Here is a 15,077-nt window from a genome sequence, read left to right on the forward strand (position 1 = left end):
CATGATCACAAGGTAAAGTCCCACAATAGGCTGTCTGCAAGCTGAGGAGCAGTCTGAGTCCAAAAAACTCAAAAGTAGGGAAGCTGACAGTGCAGTCTTCGGTCTGTTACCAAAGGCCTGAGGGCTCCTGGCAAACCACTGGTGTAAGTCCAAAAACTGAAGAACTTGAAGTCTGATGTTTGAGGGCAGAAAGCATCCAGATTGGGAGAAAGATGGAGGCCAGAAGACTTAGCCAGTCTAGTCCTTCCATGTTCCTCTGCCTGCTTTTATCCTGGCAGTACTGGCAACTGTGCCCACCCAGATTGAGGGTGGGTCCGCCTCTCCCAGTCCACTGATTCAAATGTTAATCTCCTTTGGAAACACCCTCACAGACACTCCCAGAAACAATAGTTTGCATCCTTCAATCCAATCAAGTTGACACTCAGTATTAACCATCACACTAGGTTAAAGAGATTCTCTTCTATTCTTAGTCAGCATGACTATAATCACGCCTGAATGTTAGATTTTCCGAAGAGCCTTTTTTCTTCATTTAGGTAGAAGATCAAATGCTTTTTCTCTTTTAATCTGCTAATAGGGTGAATTATTTAATTGATTTCTTAAGTTAAAACAATCTTGCATTTTTGGAATTAAAGCCAGCTTAGATATAATATATTTTTCATATATTAATGGATCTAGTTTGCTAATATTTAATTTATGGCTTTTATATCTATTTTATGTTATATAAGATGTCATTATTTTATATGTCACTGTGAAAGAACAAAAATACTACCAATGAAACTATGACACAATACTTTTTCACCTTGATTTTTAATTTTATGTTTATGGAAATAATTTTTGACTTATTTCAAGATAGGTTTTATTACATATCACTCTTATACACAGAAAAATATGTAAGTAAGGAAAATTGGTTGAGATATTCCTAAAACATCTTCACAGCACCCATCATAACTATATTACATTAAATTTAAAATTACACCTTAGTCTAGGTCAATTGCTGTATTTCAACAAATTGAAGGCTCCACCAATTGCCTCAGGTGAAGACATACTCCTCTAATGTGAATTTGCTGTAGCATCTGTCATTGTGAAGACTAAAATTATTTTCTCAAATTCTTATTTTATTTTATTTTATTTTATTTTATTGAGACAGAGTCTTGCCCTGTCGCCCAGGCTGGAGTGCAATGGCGCAATCTCGGCTCACTGCAACCTCCGCCTCCCAAGTTCAAGTGATCCTCTTGCCTCAACCTCCTGAGTAGCTGGGATTATAGGTGCACACCACCACACCCGGCTAATTTTTTGCATCTTTAGTAGAGAGGGGGTTTCACCATGTTGGCAAGGCTGGGCTCAAACTCCTGACCTCATGATCTGCCTGCCTTAGCCTCCCAAAGTGCTGGGATTACAGGTGTGAGCCAACGTGCCTGGCCCTCAAATTCTTAATGTACACATATTTTTAGAATCTTATTTTAGATTCTCTCTTGTTCTATCTATGAATGCTGTGTATTTCTTTTTCAAACTTTACCTTATCTCTAACGATTGTTGGGGAGAGGTGGTAAGGGCTCTAGAGTGAGTGAGATATTCTAGGAATGGGGGCTCATCATAACTTCAGAGAGTTTCCATCTATACTGGGCACTAACCTATCTCTCAGGACTAAAGAGGCTCCACACTCATTGCTTTGGTTTGGGACCTAAGTCCTCTGCTGCTCAGCATTAGGTAAATGGGCTGCTCAGCATTAGATAAACTGTCTGCGCTTTCCGTGGATTCCCCAAAATCACCTTGCTGTTTTCTACAGACCTCCTCCAGCTCCCCATGTATGTTACCTTTGACTTGAAGTACCTTTCAAGCTACTTCTGCACATCTATTAATTTGGAGGTCTGATTTCCTCCTTCAGTAAGCTCCCTTGCCTCCTATATTTCAGAGATTTTTATATGCTTTTGAGACTTACACAACCATCCCCTACTGTTATTCTAGGCTTTTGTGTATTTATTAATAGTATTTTTCTATTTATAGAAATCTGGGTGGGATGTGGAGTTAGAATGTACATTCATGTTTTAGTACTTCTAACAGCATTCAACAATCTTTATGTCAGGGTAATTTTAAATTTATATTTGGTGTATTTTTAAACTTTTCTATAATATATATACATTGATTATATTTTTAACTATAAAAGTAAATAAAGTATTCTTGTATAAAATCAAAAATGAACATTTCTCTTTTGACCCCTACCTGCAATCCCACTTCTCAGAGTTAACCACTGTGTAGATGATAATTTCACAATCATGGTACTATTGACATATAAGCCAGATAATTCTTTGTTATGGGGAGCTGTCCTATCCATTGTGAGATGTTTAGCATCATCCCTGACCCCACACCAACTAGATATTATTAGCAACTGCCAAGTTGTGACAAACAAACATATCTTCAGACATCATCAAGTGTCCCTGGGGGGCAAGATGATCTGTGGTTGGAAACTACTGGTCTAGCTTTATTTCTGTGAATTTGTAAACAAACAAACATGTACATAGAATAAAAGTTAAATAGGAAAATAACTCATTATACTGAAATAGTACATAATAAAACCTGCTGGCTTATGAGACTTTAAAGTCAGCATTTCCAAAAGTATAGTCTTTGAACACTAGCTTGATGCCAAAGTGTTACGTGAAAAAACAATGTGGTCAGGTAAACTTGGGTAACACTGAGTTAACAAAATTAAACCATTTTCTTTCTTACATGACTACTCTGAAACTTTTAACTTTCTACCTTGCCTTGTGAATCTCCAGAAGGGAGATGTAGTTGTACTGTTTCCCAAGTTTATATGACTACAGAATCTTTATTTCATGGAGCATTTAATGGGAGTAATGTTTTGTGGAAATCCACTGGGCACTGGGAGACTTTACACTGATCCTTTAAATGTAAGAAAGTCCATGGCAGTTTTTAACCAAATATAAAGTTGAAACAATAAACCACCACCAACAAAAACCAAAACTATGTGAAGCAGGTTTTTAAACAAATATAAAGCTGAAACAATAAAAAACAACACAGAAAGATTTTGTGTTCCCAGTATTCTTTTATCTCCCTACTCTGTCCTAACCACATTAAGGAAAATCAAACCATGTGGTTTAGCAGATGAATGAGACAGAAGCAAACAGACTGGCAGGCCCACTTGTCATACAGAAGGTATATGACTCTTTCACTGGTGGGCCAGTTATTTAAGGAATGCCACAGGCTGTTGCCAAAGGATTAAAAGATACTAATAACATTTTAGAAGAGGCTTATCTCATAAAAGGCCATAATAGTTCATACTTCCCCCTCCTCAAGATTCCAGGCCACCTATCTTTTTCTCTGTCTTTGTTTGGAAGAGGTAGATAAAGTTACTATTAATATTTTCATCAAAATTATAATGGCGCAAATGGTAATTTTATAACCTTCATTGTCCAATCATTCAATGGAATTTTTTAAATATTAAAAGAAGAATCTTTATTAGAGAAAGACAAATAAATAAAAATCTTTTATAATGTTTCCATCAGATTTGTAGCCACTGTTCATTTGTGGTAGCTCTGAGGCATTTGTTGTTGTTGTTGCTAGACCTGATTCAGACTGGACTACAGGGAGTTGGGGAGAGGTGTATTGCAAATAGACGCTATGTATTCATATGAGGGTAGCCTGAGGTCAGTGGGTGCTCTGCAGTATGAAAGGAAGTAGGGATGTAAATAAGCACATTTATGTCTTCCTGTCCTTTCCTTTCCTCATGAAGGAAATAAAAAGATGAAAGTAGGCTGAAAAAAACCCCAAAAGCTGAAGATATAAGATGTACCAGGGAATATTCTTGTTATCGCTGCATAATTTCCAAGCTGATTATTCAATGTTTAGAATTATGAGAAATAGAAACCAATGGAAAAGAGGCAAATATATAAATTCACATGTTTCATTCCATGGAAGGAGGCCAGGAAGAGTGAAGTCAGTTTCATTTTTATCTAAATAATCTCAATTTCCGTTTTCTAAAGAAAAGCAGCATTATGAGAAGAGGAGCCTGTGTTACACATATTTATTCTTATGTATATTGTCACCAGAGGGCACTAGTAAATGTTTATGAAAGCGAAAACTCCAAAATTTACGGGAGATGGAGTGCAAAGCTGTAAGTATAAATCCTAGTTGTCTATTAGCCACTCTATACTTTTTATTTTTATTATAAATTGAAATACTTACAACTATCCCTAAATGGAGATCTATAAGCTGAAAATTTTGTAATTACTCTGAATTTAAAACATAGATTTGATTAGAAAATTGAACCCTTCATTTAGAGTAGTTACAAAAAGAGGAACCGACAAGACACAGCCAAGAAGAGCTTCCCCCACTGGGGGACCAGACCAGCAAGAAAACTGGCACACTCCAAGCAGATTATTGAAAGGAAGGCATTGAATGTGGACAGAGGATGATACAGATGGTAGACTGAAGGACAAAGAAGCTGGGAACCCTGCATTGGGTTGCTGAGCACTAGATCTTGTTTCTGATCCCAGGTAGCTCCTGGGGAAAATGCGAGTTAAATAGGTATGGAGTTGGTCCATTCTCACCAAAGACCTCTGGAATCCTAGCTGCAGGAGACTTTATGGCCCCATGGACATTTGAGCTGGCAGGGAGAGCTGCTTGGAGAGTTGGCAGGAACAGGAGTCCAGCCTGCATGGAGCTCACATAGTTTGGCTCAGGAATAGCTACAGTAGAGCATGGACAGGGACACCCATCCCCCAAGGCTTGCCATGCTCCTTCAGGTAGCTTTGGCCTTTGTTGATTGTTGGACCTGGACAGAACAGGTCTATCTTGCCACATGGGACAGAGCCAGTCTGATTTGGGTGTCCCTTGTCTGCTGGTCTCTCCCAGGGTTCATGCAAGGCTGCACTCACTCACAGCACAGCCTCAGATGCCTAACTGGGGTGCTTCTCAGTGGCCACCACCATAGCTTGTTTGCTGGTAGACACTGCCTAACCATGAGAGAGCTTTTGCAGATGGACCCAGCCAGTGCGCATCTGCTTGCAGCCTTCCCCCAACACTTTGCTGGTGTATGCACATGCGTGTGTGAACTGCACTGCTGCTGTCCTACAACTAGCACATGCATGTGCACAGTCCACCACCCTGCTGCTGCCCTGCTGTTGTCTGCATGTGCTTTGACCTTATTGCCACCCCTCGACAATGAAGTGCTTTTGCAGGCACCCCCCACATCAGGGTGGTGTTGCCAGCAGCAACATCTCAGATCTTTTAGCACAGAAAACTCACTACAATAATTTCTTAACCTCAAGGAGCCAGGAAAAAAAGCTGTGGGCCTGGTCTCAGCCCCCAGGGTTGGAGCACACAGCCTTTGAATGCTGAGCTGAGCCTTGGCCCACTGAAATTATTAAGAAATAAAGTCAGTGAACTAAACCCAACTGATACCACAGTCAAACCCTCAAAGGCATCAAAGGATATAAGAGCAAAAAGCCCCATTGGAAGAATGTCAACTTCAAAGATTAAGGAAACATCAGCTCACACAGATGAGAAGGAACCAGCACAAGATCTCTGGAAACTCAAAAAGCCAGTGTCTTCTTACCTCCAAATGACTGCACTAGCTTCCTAGCAATGGTTCTTAACCAGAATTAAATGGCTGAAATGACAGACATAGAATTCAAAATCTGGATAGCAATGAAGATCATCGAAATTCGGGAGAAAGTTGAAACCCAATCTAAGGAATCTAAGAAATACAGTAGAAGGATTCAAGAGCTGAAAGACAAGATAGCCATTTTAGGAAATAATCAAATTGATTTGATAAAGCTGAAAAACTCACTACAATAATTTCTTAATACAATTAGAAGTATTAGTGCAAAAGTAATTACTTTTGCACCAACATAATATTAACAGCAGAATAGACTAAGCTGAGGAAAGAATCCCATAGCCTGAATACCAGTTCTTTCAATCAACTCAGTCATTTAAAAACACAGAAAAAAGAATTTAAAAAAATGAACACAATCTCTGAGAAATATGAGATTTTGTAAAGAGACCAAACCTACGACTTATTGGCATCCCTGAAAGAGAAGGAGAGAGAGCAAGCAATTTGGAAAACATACTTAAGAATATTAACCATGAAAATTTCCCCAGCCTTGCTAGATATGTTGACATTCAAATTCAGGAAATTCAGAGAACCCATCAAGATACTATCCAAGATGACCATCCCCAAGGAAATGGTCATCAGATTCTACAAGGTCAAAGTAAAAGGAAAAATATCAAAGGCAGCTAGAGAGAGGGAGCAGGTCACCTTCAAAGAGAACCCCATCAGACTACCAGCAGACTTTTAGCAGAAACTCTACAAGCCATAAAAGATTGGGGACGTATATTTAGCATCCTTAAGGATAATCAATTCCAACCAAGAATTTCATATCCAGCAAAACTAAGGAGAAATAAAATAATTTTCAGCAAGCAAATGCTAAGGGAATTCATCACCCCTCAACTTGCCTTATAAGAGGTTCTTAAAGGAATACTAAACATGGAAACAAAAAGACCATTACTGCCAGCACAAAAACAAACTTAAGTACATAGACCATTGACACTATAAAGCAACTGTAATCAAGTCTACATAGAAACCAAAACCAACATAATAGGATCAAATCCACATCATTTCAATATTAACCTTAACTGTAAACAGGATAAATGTCCCACTTAAAAGGCACAGAGTGGCAAGTTGGATGAAACAGCATGGACCAACTGTATGCTGTCTTCAAGAGACCAATCTCACATGCAATGAAACCCACAGGCTCAAAGTAAAGAGATGGAGGAAGATCTATCAAGCAAATGAAAACAGAAAAGATCAGGAGTTGCTATTTTTATTTCAGACAAATAGACTTTAAACCAATAATAATAAAAAAGGACAAAGAAGGGCATAGCATAATGATAAAAGTTTCAACTCAACAAGAAGACTTAACTATCTTAAGTGTTATGCATCCAACACTGGAGCATCCAGATTCATAAATCAAGTTCTTAGAGGCCTACGAAGAGATTTAGATAACCACACAATAATAGTAGGAGACTAAATCACCCCAGTGACAGTATTAGATCAGTAAGGCAGAAAATTTCAAAGATATTTGAGATCTAAAACAGATATATTGGGACCTAAACTCATCTGTTGTAAACAGGGTTAAGAGGAAAGTTTACAGCACTAATCACCTACTCACCCACATCAAAAAAGGAAGATCTCAAATTAACAACCTAGCATCACCTAGAGGAACTAGAAAAACAAGAGGAAACTGATCCCAAAGCTAGTAGGAGAAAAGAAATAACCAAAATCAGAGATGAACTGAATGAAATGGAGACATAAAAATCCATACAAAGACCAATGAAACCAACAGTTGGTTCTTGAAAGGATAAGATTGATAGACTACTAGCTATCAATCTTTGGTAAGATCCAAATAAATGCAATCAGAAATGACAAAGGGGACATTACCACTGACCCTATAGAAGCAAAAAAAACCCTTGGAAACTATTAGGAACACCTCTATGCACATAAACTAGAAAACCCAGAAGAAATGAATACATTCCTAGAAATGTACAGCCTTCTAAGATTGAACCAAGAAGGAACTGAAACCCTGGACAGATCAATAAGGCATTATGAAATTGAATCAGTAATAAAAATCCTACCAACAAGAAAAGGTCCTACACTAGATGGATTCACAGCTGAATTCTACCAGACATAGAAAGAAGAGCTGGTACCAATTCAACTGAAACTATTCCAAATAATTGAGGAGGAGGGTCCCCTCCCTAACGCATTCTATTAGGCCAGCATCATGCTGATACCAAAGCCTGGTAGAGACACAGCAAAAAAAGAAAACTTTAGGTCAGTATTCCTGATAAACATGGACGCAGACGTTCTCAACAAAATACTAGTAAACCAAGTCCAGAAGCACATCAAAAAGCTAGTCCACCATGATCAAGCAGGCTTGATTCCTGGAATGCAAGGTTGGTTTAACATACCCAAATCAATAAATGTGATTAATCACATAAACAGAACTAAAAACAAAAAAAAAGATCATCTTAGTAAATGCAGAAATGGCTTTTGACAAAATTCAACATTCTTTCGTGTTAAAAATCCTCAATAACTAGGTATACCTCAAAATGAGCCATCTATGACCAACCCACAACTGGCATATACTGAATGGACAAAATCTAGAAACATTCTCTTTGAGAACTGGAACAAGGCAGAGATGCCTACTTTCACTATTCCTATTTAACATAGTACCAGATTCCTAGCCAGAGCAATCAGGCAAGAGAAAGAAATAAAAGGCATCCAAACATGAAGAGAGAAAGCCAAACTATTTTTATTTACAGGTGATATGATTCTATACCTAGAAAACACCATAGTCTCTGCCCTAAGGCTCCTAGATCTGACAAAGAACTTCAGCAAAGTTTCAAGATACAAAGTCATGATACAAAAATCTGTAGCATTTCTATACATGAATAACATCCCAACTGAGTGCCGAGTAAAGAACACAATCCTATTAACAATGGCCACAAAAAGAATAAAATACTTAGAAATATAGCTAGCCAGAGAAGTGAAGTATCTCTACAATGAGAATTATAAAACACTGCTGAAAGAAATCAGAGACAACACAAACAAATAAAAAAAATTCCATACCATGGACAGGAAGATTCAATATTGTTAAAATGGTTATACTTCCTGATATAGTTTGGCTGTGTCCCCACCCAAATCTCATCTTGAATTGTAGCTTGCTTAATTCCCATGTATTGTGGGAGGAACCTGGTGAGAGATAATTACATCATGGGGGCAGTTTCTCTCAGACTGTTCTCATGGTAGTGAATAAGTCTCATGCGATCTGATGGTTTTATAAGGGATTTCCCCCTTCACATGGCTCTCATTCACTCTTGCCTGTTGCGTGTAAGATATGCCTTTTGCTTTCCACTGTGATTATAAGGCCTCCCAAGCCACGTGGAACTGTGAGTCCATTGAACCTCTTTTTCTTTGTAAATTACCCAGTTTCAGGTATGTCTTTATCAGCAGCATGAAAATGAACTAATACAGTAAATTGGTACCAGGAGTGGAGTGCTGCTGTAAAGATACCTGAAAATGTGAGAGTGACTTTGGAACTGTGTAACAAGAAGAGGTTGGAACAGTGTGAGGGGCTCAGAAGAAGACAAGACAATGTGGGAAAGTTTGGAACTCCCTAGAGACTTGTTGAATGGCTTTGACCAAAATGCTGATAATGACATGGACAATGAAATCCAGGCTAAGATAGTCTCAGATGGTGATGAGGAACTTGTTGGGAACTGGAATAAAGATGACTCTTGCTATGTTTTAGCAAAGAGACTAGTGACCTTTTGCACCTGCCGTAGAGATTTGTGAAACTTTGAACTTGAGGGAGATGATTTAGGTATCTGGTGGAAGAAATTTCTAAGCAGTAAAACATTCAAGAGGTGATTTGAGTGCTGTGAAAAGCATTCAGTTTTAAAAGGGAAATCATACAAGTTTGGAAAATTTGTAGTCTGATGATGTGAAGGAAAAGAAAAACCCATTTTCTGAGGAGAAATTCAAGCCAGCTATAGAAATTTGCATAGGTAATGAGGAGCCAAATGTTAATCACCAAGACAATGGGGAAAATGTCTCCAGGGCATGTCATAGGGCATTCATGGTCTGCCCTATCATCATAGGCCTGGAGGCCTAGGAGGATAAAATGGTTTCCTTGGCCAAGCCGGAGGCCCCCCTGGTATGTGCAGCCTAGGGACTTCATATCCTGCATCCCAGCCACTCTAGCCATGCCTAAAAGGGGCCAAGGTACAGCTCAGTCCGTGGCTTCAGAGGATGCAAGCCCCAAGTCTTGGCAGCTTCCATGTGGTGTTGAGCCTGTGGGTGCACAGAGGTCAAGAATTGAGATTTGGGAATCTCTGCCTAGATTTCAGAGGATGTATAGAAATGCTTGGATGTCCAGGCAGAAGTTTGCTGCAGGGGTGGGGCCCTCATGGAGAACCTCTGCTAGGGCAATGCAGAAGGGAAATGTGAGCTTGAAGCCCCCACACAGAGTCCCCACTGGGGCACTGGCTAGCAGAGCTGTGAGAAGAGGGCCACCATCCTCCGGACTCCAGAATGGTAGATCCACTGACATCTTGCATCATGCACCTGGAAAAGCCACTGACACTCGAAGTCAGCCCATAAAAGCAGCTGGGAGGGAGGCCGTACCCTGCAAAGTCACAGGGGCAGAGCTGCCCAAGACCATGGGAACCCACCTCTTGTATCTGCATGACCCAGATGTGAGACATGGAGTCAAAGGAGATCATTTTGGACTTTAAGATTTTATTGCCCCACTGAATTTCAGACTGCATGAGGCCTTTAACCCCTTTGTTTTGGCCAATTTCTCCCATTTGGAATGAGTGTATTTATTCAATGCCTGTACCCCCATTTTATCTAGGAAGTAACTGAACTTGGCTTTGATTTTATAGGCTCACAGGTGGAAGGGACTTGCCTTGTTTCAGATGAGACTTTGGACTGTGGACTTTTGAGTTAATACTGAAATGAGTTAAGGCTTTGGGGGACTGTTGGGAAAGCATGATGGGCTTTGCAATGTGAGGGCATGAGACTTAGGAGGGGCCAGCAGTGGAATGATATGGTTTAGTTGTGTACCCACCCAAATCTCATCTTGAATTGTAGCTCCCATAATTCCCATGTGTTGTGGGAGGGACTCAGTGATAGATAATTGAATCATGGGGGCAGATTTTTCCATACTGTTCTTGTGGTAGTGAATAAGTCTCAAAAGATCTAACAGTTTTATAACTGGTTTCCCCCTTTGCTTGGCTCTCATTTTCTCTTGCTGCTGCCATGTAAGACTTGCCTTTGGCCTTCTCCCATAATTGTGAGGCCTCTCTAGCCATGTAGAACTCTGAGTCCATTAAACCTCTTTTTCTTTATAAATTACTCAGTCTCAGATATGTCTTTATCAGTAGAATGAAAATGGACTAATACATTGTCCAAAGCAATATACAGTTCAATGCTATTCCTATTAGACTACCAATGACATTTTTTACAGAATTAGAAAAAACTATTCCAAAATACACATAGAACCAAAAAAGAGCCTGAATAGCCAAAGCAATTCCAAGAAAAAAAAAAAAAACAAAAAACCACGAAAAACCAAAAAACAAAACTAAAACCAAAGGCATCACACTCCCTGATATCAAAGTATACTATAAAGCTACAGTAATCATAACAGCATGGTAATGGTACAAAAACAGAGGCATATACCAGAGAAACAAGTGTGAGGACCCAGAAATAAAGTTATGTACCTACAATGATCTGATCTTTGACAGAAGTGACAACAATAAGCAATGGAGAAAGGAGTTCCTAGTCGATAAAGATAACAGGCTAGCCATATGCAGAAGATAAAAACGGGACCCCTTCCTTACATTATATATAAAAATTAACTCAAGATGGATTAAAGACTTAAATGTAAAACATAAAGCTGTAAAAACTCTAGAAGAAAACCTAGGAAATACCATTCTGGACATAAATCCTTGCAAAGATTTCATGATAAAGATTTCAAAAGCAATTGCAACAAAACCAAAAATTGACAAGTGGGACCTAATTAAACTAAATAGTTTTTGTACAGCAAAAGAAACTATTAATAAAATAAACAGATAACCTACAGAATGGGAGAAAATATTTGCAAACTCTTCCTCTGACAAAGGTATAATATTCAGAATCCATAAGGAACTTAAACAAATCAACAAGCCAAAAAATAATGGGGCCAGGCACTGTGGCTCATGCCTGTAATCCCAGCACTTTGGGAGGCCAAGGCAGGCAGATCACAAGGTCAGGAGATCGAGACCATCCTGACTAACATGATGAAACCCCGTCTCTACTAAAAATACAAAAAATTATCCTGGTATGGTGGCATGCGCCTGTAGTCCCAGCTACTTGGGAGGCTGAGGAAGGAGAATGGCATGAACCCGGGAGGCGGAGCTTGCAATGAGCCGAGATTGCACCACTGCTCTCCACCCTGGCAGAACGAGACTCTGTCTCAAAAAAAAAAAAAGGGCAAAGGACTAGGACAGACACTTCTCAAAAGACATACATGTGGCCAACCATATGAAAAAATGTTCAACATCACTAATCATCAGAGAAATGAAAATCAGAACCACAGTGAGATACCATCTTACACCAGTCAGAATGGCTATTACTAAAAAGTCAAAAAATTACAGATGTTGGTGAGTTTGCAGTGAAATGGGGAAGTTTATACACTACTAGTGAGAATGTAAATTAGTTCCTAGCCACTTTGGAAAGCAGTTTGGTGAATTTTCAAAGAGCTCAAAGTAGAATTACCATTTGACCCAACAATCCAATATTTGGGTATATACCCAAAGGAATATAAACTGTTCTGCCAAAAAGACACAGGCATGTGCTTATTGCAGCACTATGCACAAAAGTACAGGCATGGAATCCACCTAGATGCCCATCATTGGGGGACTGGATAAAGAAAATGTGGTACATATGCACCATGGAATGCTACACAACCATAAAAAAGAACAAAATCATGTCATTTGCAAGATGCAGCTAGAGGCCATTATCCTAACAAATTAACACAAGAAGTGTTATCATCCCTGCTCCTACTCCGGGCTGTGGGGTCAGTGCGGATATTCAGTCATGAAGTCAAGGTAGGGACTTCTCCTGTGACGTGGCCGGCAAGACTGTTTGTGTTGCGAGGGCTGGACTTCCAGGTGATTTTACAACAAGATGCTGCTCTCCGCAGGGATGCTTATGTTGTCAGTCATACAAGTCTACACCATCTTGACTGTCTAGCTCTTTGCATTCTTAAACCTACTGCCCGTGGAAGCAGACATTTCAGCATATAACTTTGAAAATACATCTCAGACATTTGATGACCTTCCTGCAAGATTTGGTTATAGACTTCCAGCTGAAGGTTTAAAGGGTTTTTTTATTAACTCAAAACCAGAGAATGCGTGTAAACCCATAGTGCCTCAACCAGTAAAAGACAATTCATCTGGCACTTTCATTGTGTTAATCAGAAGACTTGATTGTAATTTTGATACAAAGGTTTTAAATGCACAGAGAGCAGAATACAAAGCAGCCATAGTTCATGATATTGATTCTGTTGACCTCAGCATGGAATCCAACGACATTGAGGTACTAAAGACAACTGACATTCCATCTGTCTTTATTGGTGAATCATCAGCTAATTCTCTGAAAGATGAATTCACAACTAAGATAAGGGGGCCACCTTATCTTAGTTCCAGAATTTAGTCTTCCCTTGGAATGCTACCTAATTGCCTTCCTTATCATAGTGGGCATCTGTCTCATCTTTATAGTCATTTTCATGTTTTTGGCTATTACAAATAAAGCTGACATGGACATTTGTTTTATGGAAATATGCTTTCATTTCTATTGGATCACAAAATTTTTCCAGGATAGACATAGAGCTAGAAGAAACAGACTTCATAAAGATCAACTTAAGATTACATAAATTCAAGAAAGGAGATGAGTATGATGTATGTGCCATTTGTTCAGATGAGCAGGAAGATGAAGAGAAGCTCAGAATCCTTCCCTGTTCCCATGCTTATCACTGCAAGTGTGTAGACCCTTGACTAACTAAAAACCAAAAAAACCTATCCGGTGTGCAAGCAAAAAGTTTCTTCTCAAGGCAATTCAGACTCTGACACAGATGGCAGTCAAGAATAAAATGAAGTGACAGAACATACTCCTTTAGTTAGACCTTTAGCTTCTGTCAGTGCCCAGTCATTTGGGGCTTTGTCAGAATCCTGCTTACATCAGAACATGACCAAATCTTTAGACTATGAGGAAGATGACAATGAAGATACCAATAGTAGTGATGAGGAAAACAAAACTAATGAACATAATGTTTTGGTCCAGTTGCAGCCTAATGGTGAATGGGATTACAACATAGCAAATACTGTTTGACTTTCAGAAGATGATTGGTTTATTTCCCTTTAAAATGTTTAGGTATATACTTTAGTTTAATTTTTTTACTCCCTTCAAAGATTTCCATAGAAATAACTTATTTTTTAGTATTCTACAATTTAATAAAATTGCTGAAAAAGGACTTTTGATCTGGTGTTTATCTGCAAGAGTGTACTTCTTCACTGATAATAGTAGACTGGTGCTGTAACTCAAGCATCATTTCAGCTCTTCTTTTGGAATGAAAGTATAGCCAAAACAACAACAACAACAAAAAGTCCTCAGTATAGCTTTCAATTAAGACCTAGATCACAGTATTTAAGTGTTTTGCATTTTATATGTGAGGTCAGTGCTACAGCTACCTAACATGAAATAACGCAGCTTCTACCTCGGTAAAGTTACCTAGAGTTTTTGAGTTGGAATATGTTCTGGCATTTACCCGACCTTCCATCATTAGTGAGAGGCAACAAGGTAATTCAGTGCCTTTCCTCCTATCAGCACAAAGAAGCTCAAAGCAGTCTTTTCCCTTTCTGTTCCAAAGAGTCTTATCCTGACAGGAGCAGTCTATACCAGTGCAGATTTCAACATTTTTTTTTTTTTAACGTTTTAATTACTATAGTGCTATGTGGAGATTTGATTCAATAGCTAAAGTAATGTCTCTGAACTTTACTTACTAAATTTCAGTATCCTTAAGAGTTTTGTGGTATTGTTATCAAAGCAAAAAGAAAATGCTGCATAAAAATACCAAACTTCAGCAACTGTTAACGCTCAGATCATGTAGCTCTTAATAAATGGCATCTTATGCTAATTAGCCCTGCTAAACTATGCACAGAGGAAATTATTCAAGTATTGGATTTGAAAGTAAGTGACTTATGTTTAACAGAACTAATGATGTCTTGAAACAATGTATTATGAAAAGCTACATTATATTATACATCATTGTAATTATGTAGAAAATGTAGACTAATGTATAATCAAAATACTTATACAATTTTTAAATGGCCTTGTATGAGGGAGTTTGAATGTTAATAAACATGTTTTCCACTCTACAATGCAGTTAAAAAAAATTAACGCAAGAACAGAAAACCAAATACTCCATGTGCTCACTTATTAGTGGGACCTAAACATTGAG

The 15,077-nt window shown here is 38.7% G+C and overlaps 1 pseudogene; it reads left to right on the plus strand.

Moving 5' to 3' along the window:
• The first annotated feature begins 12,745 nt into the window (after nucleotides 1-12,745).
• On the plus strand, nucleotides 12,746-14,206 carry LOC105522266 (annotated as a pseudogene).
• Nucleotides 14,207-15,077: the final 871 nt, after the last annotated feature.

The sequence above is a fragment of the Colobus angolensis genome, unplaced genomic scaffold (assembly GCF_000951035.1).
Source record: "Colobus angolensis palliatus isolate OR3802 unplaced genomic scaffold, Cang.pa_1.0 Scaffold422, whole genome shotgun sequence".
Lineage (NCBI taxonomy): Eukaryota > Metazoa > Chordata > Mammalia > Primates > Cercopithecidae > Colobus > Colobus angolensis.